Source organism: Lathyrus oleraceus, chromosome 3 (genome assembly GCF_024323335.1).
Source record: "Lathyrus oleraceus cultivar Zhongwan6 chromosome 3, CAAS_Psat_ZW6_1.0, whole genome shotgun sequence".
NCBI lineage: Eukaryota > Viridiplantae > Streptophyta > Magnoliopsida > Fabales > Fabaceae > Lathyrus > Lathyrus oleraceus.
The window spans coordinates 179,141,161-179,153,992 of record NC_066581.1 but is presented as its reverse complement, the minus strand read 5'-3'; the positions used below and the strand labels follow the sequence as shown (position 1 = coordinate 179,153,992).

The 12,832-nt window shown below is 37.6% G+C and overlaps 2 pseudogenes; both read right to left on the bottom strand.

The window, feature by feature from the left end:
- Positions 1–982: 982 nt before the first annotated feature.
- Positions 983–2,032, bottom strand: LOC127130302 (aldehyde dehydrogenase family 7 member A1-like; annotated as a pseudogene).
- A 9,153-nt stretch (positions 2,033–11,185) lies between these two features.
- On the bottom strand, positions 11,186–12,235 carry LOC127130301 (aldehyde dehydrogenase family 7 member A1-like; annotated as a pseudogene).
- Between the last annotated feature and the right edge of the window lie 597 nt (positions 12,236–12,832).

The window sequence follows — 12,832 nt, the reverse complement described above, 5'->3', positions numbered from 1 at the left end:
AGACCACTCATGACTAGTTATTATTTTAATGCTAGTTTGGATAAATAAACCAAGATAGATCAAAAATTAGAATTAAAATAAAAAACTAATAAAGAAGAAATCTGTTGGACTACCAATAATTAAACCCAACCGCTTGGCTGTTGGGTTTTTTAATGGGAATATGAATTGAAAAGGAGGAAATATTTATTAACTAATATTAACTAAAACTTAGGAAGTTTAAACAAACTTTAAATGATTTTTCAAAATTTACTCTGTTTAAAACGAATTAAAGAAAAAAGAAAAAACAATTTGGAATAGTAACAGAATCGTTCTCTCCCAATCTCACTTTTCTCTCACACTCTCAAACAATCGCCTTCCCCAATCTCATGACTCTCTCTCACTCACTCTCAGCAAAACTCACAGTCGCGTCTCTCTCAATCTCACTCAGAACCAAACTACAACATAGATTGAAAATCCCAAACGGAAACTCACCTTCGGTGGTTTGGCAACTCATGTAATGATCAAATCTCCTTCCTTCGCTTCTTTCAATCGGTCCCTTTTCTGATTTGGGGATTAGGGTTTATCGTATCTTTTCCGCCGTTTCTCTCTTTTTTTCTCCGATTTTTTTTCTCGTCCCTCACTGATTCCCTCTTTATCTCTATTTATCTCTCCTAATTAGGGTTTCGAATTGGTACATTTGGTGTTCAAAGGAGCATCCTGCAAAATCCTCTTTCATGTGCTCAGTTTGGATCGGCCTGTTTAATGCTAAAACCGAAAACGGTATTCTGAACTTAGCTTTCTCTTTGAATTTTGTCCTAATGCCAATTTGGGAATTTTCGAATCTTTACTGCCTTGGCTAATTAGTTTGTATTTTTTACTGCAGTGAAAATTAGCAACGATTCATGGGCAACTTCGGTTATTTGCAAAGCTCCGATTATGAACACGGGTTGATTGTGTTATTGGTACTGTGTTTGCTGTTATACAATGCTGTAAGTGACTTAGTTTATGGACGATGCTTAACCTCTTTTGCAATTAGGTTCAATGCTTTGCTGTGAATGATTTTAGTTTTATAATTCTCATGCTTGGTTTTAATGCGCCCTGGCCTTGCTTGGATTTGTTGCTGCAGGATATTGACGGCATGATGCATCACATGTATGTGGTGTGAGGTTACTGTCACGGTTGTTCTTCCGGCAGGGTCATGGCAGGTTGTACAACGCTAACCAACAGTACCGACGGCTGCAAAGAAAATAGAGCGCACAACCAATGTGATATCGGCCTCATCGGTAAAGATTGCTCCGGGTAAATTGTTCCTCTCAAAAACTTCAGCAATCAGCTTTGTAATTATCAATGGAGTAGTTGGCGCACCCTTCCAGACAACCATGTTATCGCCGACTAGTGCAATGTAAGCATTCCATCCTAGTACAACACATGGAAAGTTGAAAGCAGTGATTACACCAACGATCCCTAATGGGTTCCATACCTCAAACATCATATGCTCTGGAAGTTCTAATGGGATAATTGATCCCTTCAGTTGTCGGCTCAGCCCCACAGAATAACCACACATATCAATAATTTCCTGAACCTCACCAATTCCTTCAGCAAGAATTTTCCCCATCTCAAGAGCCACCAACCTACCAAGTGGATCCAACTTAGCCCTCAATGCATCTCGAATCCTGTCTTACAATCTCACCTCTTTTCGGTGCTGGAACAGTCCTCCATGTCTTTGCTGCTTCACTGCTAGCTCTCAATCCCTCTGTTATGGATGTACATGCTGCAAGTAAGACATGGCTAATGATGCTCCTCGAGCTGCAGATAAACTTGGTGAAGACCTTTGCAAAGTAATATCGCGAGAAGAAGTCTTCAAGTCAAAAACGGTATGCAACGATAATTATAATGTACACCGCAAGTTTGCCTTTTTATGAGCTTTGAATTTCAATGAAATTTGGTATGTTCTCTTTTCTTTTATGAAAATAACAATGAGTTTGAATCGTTGTACATTCCCAGTGTAACCTTGCTGTTGTGGCTTACAGCTCATGAATGAGATTCCTTTCATTAGCTTTTTGTGTGTTGCATTGTCATGAAGGTTCTATTTTGTGAATTTGAAAATTGGATGTAACAAATGAGAATCCGCTGTAATTTCGGGAATTGCCCAAGGTTGTAGCAGCTTTGAAGTGTGAATGTGTTGGTTTGAAATTTGCATTTCGTTTCAAACATTGTAATCAAAGGTCCGTGAAATGAAGCAATGGCTTTGGTTTGAATGAGTCACGGTTTGTAATTAGGATGCTTTTACTTGGTGAAATATGGTTTACTGTTGTAAAAATGGACGTGCATTTGGGAGAAACATGTATGTGTGAATATGGTTTTTGGAAATGCTTGAAAGCTAAATATTATTGAATGTTATGAAATGTGTGTATGTGCTATTTTGATTTGGGATGAACTATGGATGAAAAATGGATCATGTTTGGTTATAAAATGGATTTTTAGAAATAATCCAAGACTAATTTAAATATCAATTTAAATAATAATAAAAAATCAGTAAAAACCAAATTAAAATCAAATTAATTCATAATTTATTAAAATTACTTTGATATCAATTCTAACATTTATTTGAAAATTAATATCAATAAGAGTTTGAATCATTAGTAAAAATAACAATTAAAATTAAATTGAAATTTGGAATTAAACTTAATTCGAAATTAAAATCAAATTGAAAATTAAAAAGTCAAATAATTAAAATCCATTTTATAATCAAAAGCACCATGATCAAAAAGGCATAGACAATGACCAATGTGTAACAAAAATATGGATTTGGGAATGAATGTATGCAAATGAACCTTAGGCCAAGTGCCAAATTAAAATGAAAAAATGGAAAAAATTCAGGACCAAAATCGGGGTATGACAGTTGCCCCTATTTAAGCGTCTTCAACTAGAGAATATGAAGCAGGACACTCTTCATATGATCATAGTGGGAGATGGTTAAATACTAAGAAGACCCGGATTTTGATCCTGAATCCTTATGACATGATGTGATATGATATGATATGATATGATATGATATGACATGATATGATATGCATGGATGCATGATTCTTTTTTGTAATTTTTATCTGCTAGGGATATGGTGGACCCTTGACAGGAGATGCTACTAGATAGACCAAATTGTGGGGAATGCTGGTAGTCCACAGGGAGAAAGACAAATGGCAAAAAAAACAAATTTGCTGGGGAAGACAAATCCTGCTGGAGAATCAGACACAACGGGGAGTACTCAAAGTGAAATTTGATAATCGATACTTGGAATACAAGAGGTTTCGGTAGTAAGTTCACATATGACTTACTAACCAGAATAAAGGAAAAGATGCTACAACTAGTTCATATATGACCTGACAACGCTGGGGAATATCAAGAAGTTCTGATAGCAAGTTCAGGTATGACCTAATAAACTCAGAAAAATTCAAGAAAAGTGTATCAACATGTTTATATATGACCTGACAACACCAAAACAAATCATGGAGAAAGACTCTTCAGAGCAGGTTCAAGTATGACCTGACCCCGGAATAAAAGCTCAACAACAGGTTCACATATGACCTGAATAGTATTGAACAAAAATTGGAAAAACTCTTCAGAACAGGTTCATATATGACCTGACAACGGAATAAAAGCTCAACAACAGGTTCATACATGACCTGAATAGTACTGAACAAAAGGAAAGACTCTTCAGAACAGGTTCATATATGACCTGACACTGGAATAAAAGCTCAACAACAGGTTCATACATGACCTGAATAGTATTGAACAAACGGGGAAAAACTCTTCAGAACAGGTTCAAGTATGACCTGATACCGGAATAAGGGTTCAAAAACAGGTTCATACATGACCAGAATAGTATTGAACAAACATAGGAAAAAATCTTCAGGACAGGTTCATGTATGACCTGACACCGGAATAAAGCTCAACAACAGGTTCATATATAACCTGAATAGTATTGAACAAACGGGGAAAAACTCTTTAGAACAGGTTCAAGTATGACCTGATACCGAAATAAGGGTTCAACAACAGGTTCATACATGACCTGAATAGTATTGAGCAAACAGAGAAAAAAATCTTCAGTACAGGTTCATGTATGACCTGATACCGGAATAAGGCTCAACAACAAGTTCATATATAACCTGAATAGTATTGAACAAAAATTGGATTTGAAAATGACTGCGAAAATCGGATGTGGGTTTAAGGGCACCAAATACAAACTGGAATCAAAGGTCAAAGGATCATAGGATCGACAACAAGACCTGGGTCAATGCAAAATGAGCACGAAGTACATTTCGGCTATGCATGATTTGAATTTCCTTTTATGCATGATATATGAATGATCATGATTATGAGAATGCTGACATTGGGCAGACTGGGAGTTTGTAAAGGCTTTTTATGGAAGCTCATGATTCCTCAACACCGAGAACTCAACCAAATATTTTATGATAGATGTTGTCAAAGGAGGATTCTATCCAGTTTGATAGCCACAGCTTAGCCAATGGATCCTTTTGGAGGATTAATGAATCGTGCTAGCATAATTTTCGGGCACTCGTCTTAAACTCAATAGTTGTTGACGTATGGCAGAGTTTGTTTGAGCAGTTTGAAAGCATGAAGGGGGTCTGCCCCTTCGTGGCTCATCTTGCCCCAGTTTGTTGGGTCTTTGAAAATGTTCACCTTGAAAGTGAGTTTGGAAACAAATTTGCCATGAGACTACCTCGAGATGGCTTGCCCCAAGTGTTTGAAACTTGCAATGGTAGACTCTTGACTAATCCAAATGTTGGAATGGCAGACTCTTGGTTGACTGTCCTTTGGATAGTCGGACTTATTGAGCTCCGAGGTGGCTTGCCCTAGTCTGATTCTTGAAGTAGATTACTCTTGGCTAGATGACCCTTAGGGTGATTAGCTCGAATTAACTGATGCTCAAAGTGATTTGCCCCTGAATAGACTTTTTTCACTCCATCAAGTTCCTCAACTGTGTATTGAATTTCTTTGATGCTAAGTGTTGACTCGCAAATAAGATTGTTCATTCAAAAATGGTAATTTTAATTCAATGCTTATGCAAAAATTTGATATCAAAATTTATTGATATGAACGGGTGAAATACAGTGAATGAGTCGTTGATAAGAACACAATAGTGATCAAGTCATTCACAGTATGCAAGTTGGTGCCATCAAATGATTTACAAAAATCGTTTGGAGTCAAGTTAACACAAACTTGTTATAGTATGCTTTCAAAATAAACCCTGCCTCAATTAGGTCTTTTAAGGGTTGTAACGTGGTCTGGTTCACGTTTTTTTGAAACAAAAGGATATAAGGCTCAAAATTTATTTTACCCACCCCTTCTTCTTGATGATCTCCAGTTCCTATATTCAGTTAATTCGATACACGCATTCGACTTTCAAGAGGGTTCGAAGGTGTGATGGGGATTCAAGACGGATTTTCTTGAAATGGCAGTCCCCTTATTTTATTTTTGTTAAGTATTTAATGACCTCTTTTGATTGATTTTCTTTATTCCCTAATTTTTCTTGGACTTCTTCTTTGAGGCTTTCGGTCCATAGGGATGCCCTGACGTTTGCCTAAGTCATTTTGTGGTATTTGACTTAGCGGGCCTTTTTTATTCTTTAAAGGTATTGACTGCCACATTATTGGTGGATAAGGATCAACCAACACTAATTTTAACTTTTCTTAACTTCTTCGACACTTCAACATGTGCGCGAAGGATAACATGTGGTTGAACCTAATTGGAGGGTGTACATATGGACGATTTTTTTTTGAAAGATCGAATGCACGATCAAACTATCTGAACATAACTACCCTGCCCCAGGTTAAGATTAAGGGTTTTAGATCCAAAATACACACCAACTTCTAGGCTCAAAGTGGTTAACTAGGGATTAACTCCTTATCTCTTCAGTGTTTGGGGATTTGAAACAATGCCTTACATCATCGGCAAGGTTTTCTTCAAAAGCATACCACAACAATTTCAGGTGTTTCGTTTTCATCATCCTCCCTCCAATCTTTGTTAACACAACGATTTGATAAACAAAAATGAATGAGAGGAGTATTTTTGTTTTTGTTTTTTAACATTAATGAAAAACGAGTGAATACGAATGGATTAATTCAAAAGATGCATAATCATTTCATTAATCTTACCAATTCAAATAAAACAACAATGTTTAAAAGCAAATAACAACCAACATGCAAAGAAACTACAAAAGAAGTGTTGAAACAGCCAAATGATTGCCAACTTTAGGGAATTGACTTCTTCAAACTTGAAGGTTGGGATCAACAAGCTTTTTGACATCGGCATGATGATCCTCAAATTCTTTCCCTTCATTCTCATCGTTGAACGCAACCCTCTTGGATCCACTACTCACTTCTCCATTTCTTTCATTGGTATGGGTCGTGACATTGGAAATCTAAGGCGATATCTTAATGCTCATACCAGGAAATAATGATAGCTCATTAGCCACATCCCTGACATCTTCCTTGTGGTACAAAACCTTGAGGGGTCTCAGGGGTCCTTTCCCTTTCTCAATACCTGGCCCAGAAATCAAGGTATATGTACCCGAGCCTTCTTCCTTGAGTGTTGGTGACCTTATGTCAATCAAACCTTGCAGCTTGAGCTTAAAACTCTTGCATTCCTTGATGGAGTGCCCCATTGTCCCAGTATGGTATTCGCACTTGACCTTCGGATGATCTTCTTCAAAGATTAAGCTCTTTTTGTTAATCAACCCTCGCACCAAGGCTTTCAACGCTAAGCAAGAATCCAGGTCATGTCCCAATGCTCCTTTATGGAATTCACATGTTGCATTTGGATTGTACCATGACAGGTATGGTGACACAGGTGTGAGAGCTCGAGGGGTCACCAAAGCATTTTGGATCAGTTGCGGGTAGAGCTTGCTATATGGTACCGGAATCGAGTCATTGTGATCCTTGTTCCTCTTGTTCTGATTCTGATTTTTGTTCTAAACCTGGCTTTGGTGACTTTGAGGAGCAATAGCCAGAGGAGGTTGATGATGACGTCTTGAGGGAGGTCCATATACTGGTAAATGAGGAGTTGCCACATAGAACTTCCCTTGACTTGAGGTAACACCGGATGGATGCGGGGTAGTAGCTCTCTTTGTTGCAGCAGTGTATATTGGGTGACCCTCTTTTCTCAACAAGACTTGCAGCGTTTCCAAGACCCATCTCATTTGCCTCTTCAAAAGATTAAGTTCATCCTTCATTGCTTCTTGGCTTTTCCTTAGCTCGTCCATCATCTCCTGAGACATGGTTCTTTGTTCTAAACGCGTGTTGAGAATCACTTTGCTTCACAGACAAAAGATGGATGAGTTTTTTTTTGGTATTTTGTCTGGAGAATGACATGCATTATGATGCGATGCAAATGCAATGGAATGCGAATGCACATTTGTTTTTTCCATACACGGGTTCAAAAGTCTGAGGTACTGATGAATCTGATTGTTTTCCAAGAATAGGTTCTCACCGAGTAAGATCTAAGGTTTGGTTACAAAGGATCCCCAGAGTCATTGATTCACAGGAATGTTTGACGCTTACGGGAAATACTTTCCGGTCGTCAACTCCATCAAGGGAATCTATTCCGGGTGAGGTTCTCGTACCGACCCTTACGAAGTATTCACCTCGGGAGTCCTCACTACTCAACCATCGACTCGGTTCTAGACAGGGTACTCAGAGTCATGGATTCAATAGACTGTTTGACGCTTACGGAAAATACTTTCCGGTCATCAACTCCATCTAGGGAATCTATTCTGGGTGAGGTTCTCGTATCGATTCTTACGAAGTATTCACCTCGGGAATCCATACTACGCAACCATCATTTCTAGTTGGCCAAAGGTTCAATGTTCTAAAAGGTTCTTAGAGTCACGGACCCCTTTGAAACATCGAAGCTTACGAGGTATACACCTCGGGCGACAATATTTGCAAAAGGATCTACTCTAAGTGAGGTTCTCGTACCGACTCTTACGAAGTATCCACCTCGGGAGTCCGTACTACTCAACCATCGTCCTATCTTATGTTTTCTTCCAGACTCGGGTGTAGAGCCTTTCCCACATGGTTTGCAATCAAATACCCAAATACCAACAATCACAATAGAACCAATATACAACAGATATATCAATATAACAATAAAGATAATAAAAACAATAAAGAAAAGCCACACAATTAAACAAACAAAGGCACACAGACGTCCTAGCTAGGCTTGACCCACTTAGGGATGTTCCGGGTCCCCAGCAGAGTCGCCATCTGTCGCACCTCGAAAAAATGGGGATACGACTATAAAGCGAAGCGCGATCGCACGCTCGCAATGATGGATTGAACAGAGTCGCCACCGAACTTTATTTATTCCTAAAAAGGAAAGGGGAAATATCGATAAAACCCAAGACAAAAAAGAAAGGATAAGATATGGTCATCGCAACCAATATCAGGGTTCGGGAGTCGATTACGCGAGGGGAAGGTATTAGCACCCCTCACATCCGTTGTACTCAACGGGAACCATTAGGTCAGTTGTGTGCGTTAATGTTAGTTTGAAATATTAGGCTTTTCAAGTTATTAGGTGGGAAAGAAAGAATAAAAGAGAGAAGAAATGTTTTTGGATTTTTGACAAAGGACTAAACCTAAGTTTTTTATTAGTGGGCCTGACAAGATTTACAAATCCTGCTCCTACGTATCTCAAAAGAGAAATCAAGGCTTACGTAGTTCTGGGTAGAAAAATGTTTGTTTGTTGGTCGATTTTAGCGAAAGCTATATTGTATTAATCGACAAAAACATCGTTTTACCCAAGACAGATGAGGAGTGGACGCATACCACACATCGAACGGATTTATAAATCTACATTCGGAAAAGCGTCATTTATCTCTACTCAACAATCGTGGCCGAAACATTGTTTTGTATCACTTAAGACAATATATCTTTCATTTAAAAAAGGTTCTTTGATTAGTCGCACGGCGGCGAGAAAAGAGTTTGATTGGTTGGATGTATTTTGAGTGATGGCGAGAACTTGGATGAGCGAGATATACATCTCGAATCCTAGCCTCAGGAGTGCATGGTATACACCATGTTCCATTTCCATCTTTATTGAAAGAGGTTAAGATAGGAATTAAGTATTTTGGAATTTGATTGAGAAAGGGTTTGAAGAAACCGCATTGACAATTTGAGGCGATGGCGAGAGTTAAGATTGGCGAGGCATACGTCTCGAATCTTAACCTCAGGAGTGCATGGTATACACCATGTTCCATTTCCACCTTTATTGAGAAAGTGTTAAATAAGAATTAGGTATTTTGAGTTTTGTTGTGAAAATAACTTGACCTAGATCAAGTATTGATGGACGTTTAAGAGAAATTTGGATGGGTGCTTGAAAGAAAACAAAGTGGATAAACTTGGATGATGGCGAGAGCTAGGATTGACGAGATATACATCTCGAATCCTAGTCTCAAGAAAGCGTGGTATACACCACGTTCCATTTCCATCTTTATTGAAAAGGTCTTGAATATGAATTAATATTTTTTTGAGTTTTTATCAGAAAAAATGGCTTGATGTTGAATCAAGCGTTTGATGAGAGTTTGAAAGAAATGGAATAGAATAGGAGGGAAAAATGAATTGATTTGTTTATTGAGAAAATACTCGACGTTGGATCGAGTCATATTTTTTGTATTTTTTGAAATTGTTGATTTTATTCTCGTGTTAGTATCTAACTAAACAGTCAAGTAATAAAGAAATAAAACAGTACCAAATTATTACACATCGGGGGAGTGGGGTACATCTTGTTAAATGGGGATTAAAAAATCGTGAAATAATTAAATCGGGCCCAAACAACAAATAATGCAATGCATGAGTGTAAGTGCAAGAGAACCGGCTCATTGTAAGAAAGCCCAAGAGTAAGCTATGTGAGGTTGATGGCGATGCTCAAAAGCAATCGACTTACAAGGGTGTGAAAATGGGTTCGACATTGAATCGAGAAAAATATGATTTTTATAGTTTTAAAATGGTTTTGAATGAATGATGAAATTAAAAGAAAGCAGATCAACCATGAGTATAATAAAAACATAAACATAAAATAAAATGCTAAAAGAAAATAAAATGCTAAAAGAAAAAAAGCTAAAAGAAAAAAAGCTAAAAGAAAAAAATGCTCAATACGGGTATCGAACCCAATACACTAAAGACCATAAAAATCACCCCTCTCCACCAGACCACTCATGACTAGTTATAATTTTAATGCTAGTTTGGATAAATAAACCAAGATAGATCAAAAATTAGAATTAAAATAAAAAACTAATAAAGAAGAAATCTGTTGGACTACCAATAATTAAACCCAGCCGCTTGGCTGTTGGGTTTTTTAATGGGAATATGAATTGAAAAGGAGGAAATATTTATTAACTAATATTAACTAAAACTTAGGAAGTTTAAACAAACTTTAAATGATTTTTCAAAATTTACTCTGTTTAAAACGAATTAAAGAAAAAAGAAAAAACAATTTGGAATAGTAACAGAATCGTTCTCTCCCAATCTCACTTTTCTCTCACACTCTCAAACAATCGCCTTCCCCAATCTCATGACTCTCTCTCACTCACTCTCAGCAAAACTCACAGTCGCGTCTCTCTCAATCTCACTCAGAACCAAACTACAACATAGATTGAAAATCCCAAACGGAAACTCACCTTCGGTGGTTTGGCAACTCATGTAATGATCAAATCTCCTTCCTTCGCTTCTTTCAATCGGTCCCTTTTCTGATTTGGGGATTAGGGTTTATCGTATCTTTTCCGCCGTTTCTCTCTTTTTTCTCCGATTTTTTTTCTCGTCCCTCACTGATTCCCTCTTTATCTCTATTTATCTCTCCTAATTAGGGTTTCGAATTGGTACATTTGGTGTTCAAAGGAGCATCCTGCAAAATCCTCTTTCATGTGCTCAGTTTGGATCGGCCTGTTTAATGCTAAAACCGAAAACGGTATTCTGAACTTAGCTTTCTCTTTGAATTTTGTCCTAATGCCAATTTGGGAATTTTCGAATCTTTACTGCCTTGGCTAATTAGTTTGTATTTTTTACTGCAGTGAAAATTAGCAACGATTCATGGGCAACTTCGGTTATTTGCAAAGCTCCGATTATGAACACGGGTTGATTGTGTTATTGGTACTGTGTTTGCTGTTATACAATGCTGTAAGTGACTTAGTTTATGGACGATGCTTAACCTCTTTTGCAATTAGGTTCAATGCTTTGCTGTGAATGATTTTAGTTTTATAATTCTCATGCTTGGTTTTAATGCGCCCTGGCCTTGCTTGGATTTGTTGCTGCAGGATATTGACGGCATGATGCATCACATGTATGTGGTGTGAGGTTACTGTCACGGTTGTTCTTCCGGCAGGGTCATGGCAGGTTGTACAACGCTAACCAACAGTACCGACGGCTGCAAAGAAAATAGAGCGCACAACCAATGTGATATCGGCCTCATCGGTAAAGATTGCTCCGGGTAAATTGTTCCTCTCAAAAACTTCAGCAATCAGCTTTGTAATTATCAATGGAGTAGTTGGCGCACCCTTCCAGACAACCATGTTATCGCCGACTAGTGCAATGTAAGCATTCCATCCTAGTACAACACATGGAAAGTTGAAAGCAGTGATTACACCAACGATCCCTAATGGGTTCCATACCTCAAACATCATATGCTCTGGAAGTTCTAATGGGATAATTGATCCCTTCAGTTGTCGGCTCAGCCCCACAGAATAACCACACATATCAATAATTTCCTGAACCTCACCAATTCCTTCAGCAAGAATTTTCCCCATCTCAAGAGCCACCAACCTACCAAGTGGATCCAACTTAGCCCTCAATGCATCTCGAATCCTGTCTTACAATCTCACCTCTTTTCGGTGCTGGAACAGTCCTCCATGTCTTTGCTGCTTCACTGCTAGCTCTCAATCCCTCTGTTATGGATGTACATGCTGCAAGTAAGACATGGCTAATGATGCTCCTCGAGCTGCAGATAAACTTGGTGAAGACCTTTGCAAAGTAATATCGCGAGAAGAAGTCTTCAAGTCAAAAACGGTATGCAACGATAATTATAATGTACACCGCAAGTTTGCCTTTTTATGAGCTTTGAATTTCAATGAAATTTGATATGTTCTCTTTTCTTTTATGAAAATAACAATGAGTTTGAATCGTTGTACATTCCCAGTGTAACCTTGCTGTTGTGGCTTACAGCTCATGAATGAGATTCCTTTCATTAGCTTTTTGTGTGTTGCATTGTCATGAAGGTTCTATTTTGTGAATTTGAAAATTGGATGTAACAAATGAGAATCCGCTGTAATTTCGGGAATTGCCCAAGGTTGTAGCAGCTTTGAAGTGTGAATGTGTTGGTTTGAAAAATTTGCATTTCGTTTCAAACATTGTAATCAAAGGTCCGTGAAATGAAGCAATGGCTTTGGTTTGAATGAGTCACGGTTTGTAATTAGGATGCTTTTACTTGGTGAAATATGGTTTACTGTTGTAAAAATGGACGTGCATTTGGGAGAAACATGTATGTGTGAATATGGTTTTTGGAAATGCTTGAAAGCTAAATATTATTGAATGTTATGAAATGTGTGTATGTGCTATTTTGATTTGGGATGAACTATGGATGAAAAATGGATCATGTTTGGTTATAAAATGGATTTTTAGAAATAATCCAAGACTAATTTAAATATCAATTTAAATAATAATAAAAAATCAGTAAAAACCAAATTAAAATCAAATTAATTCATAATTTATTAAAATTACTTTGATATCAATTCTAACATTTATTTGAAAATTAATATCAATAAGAGTTTGAATCATTAGTAAAA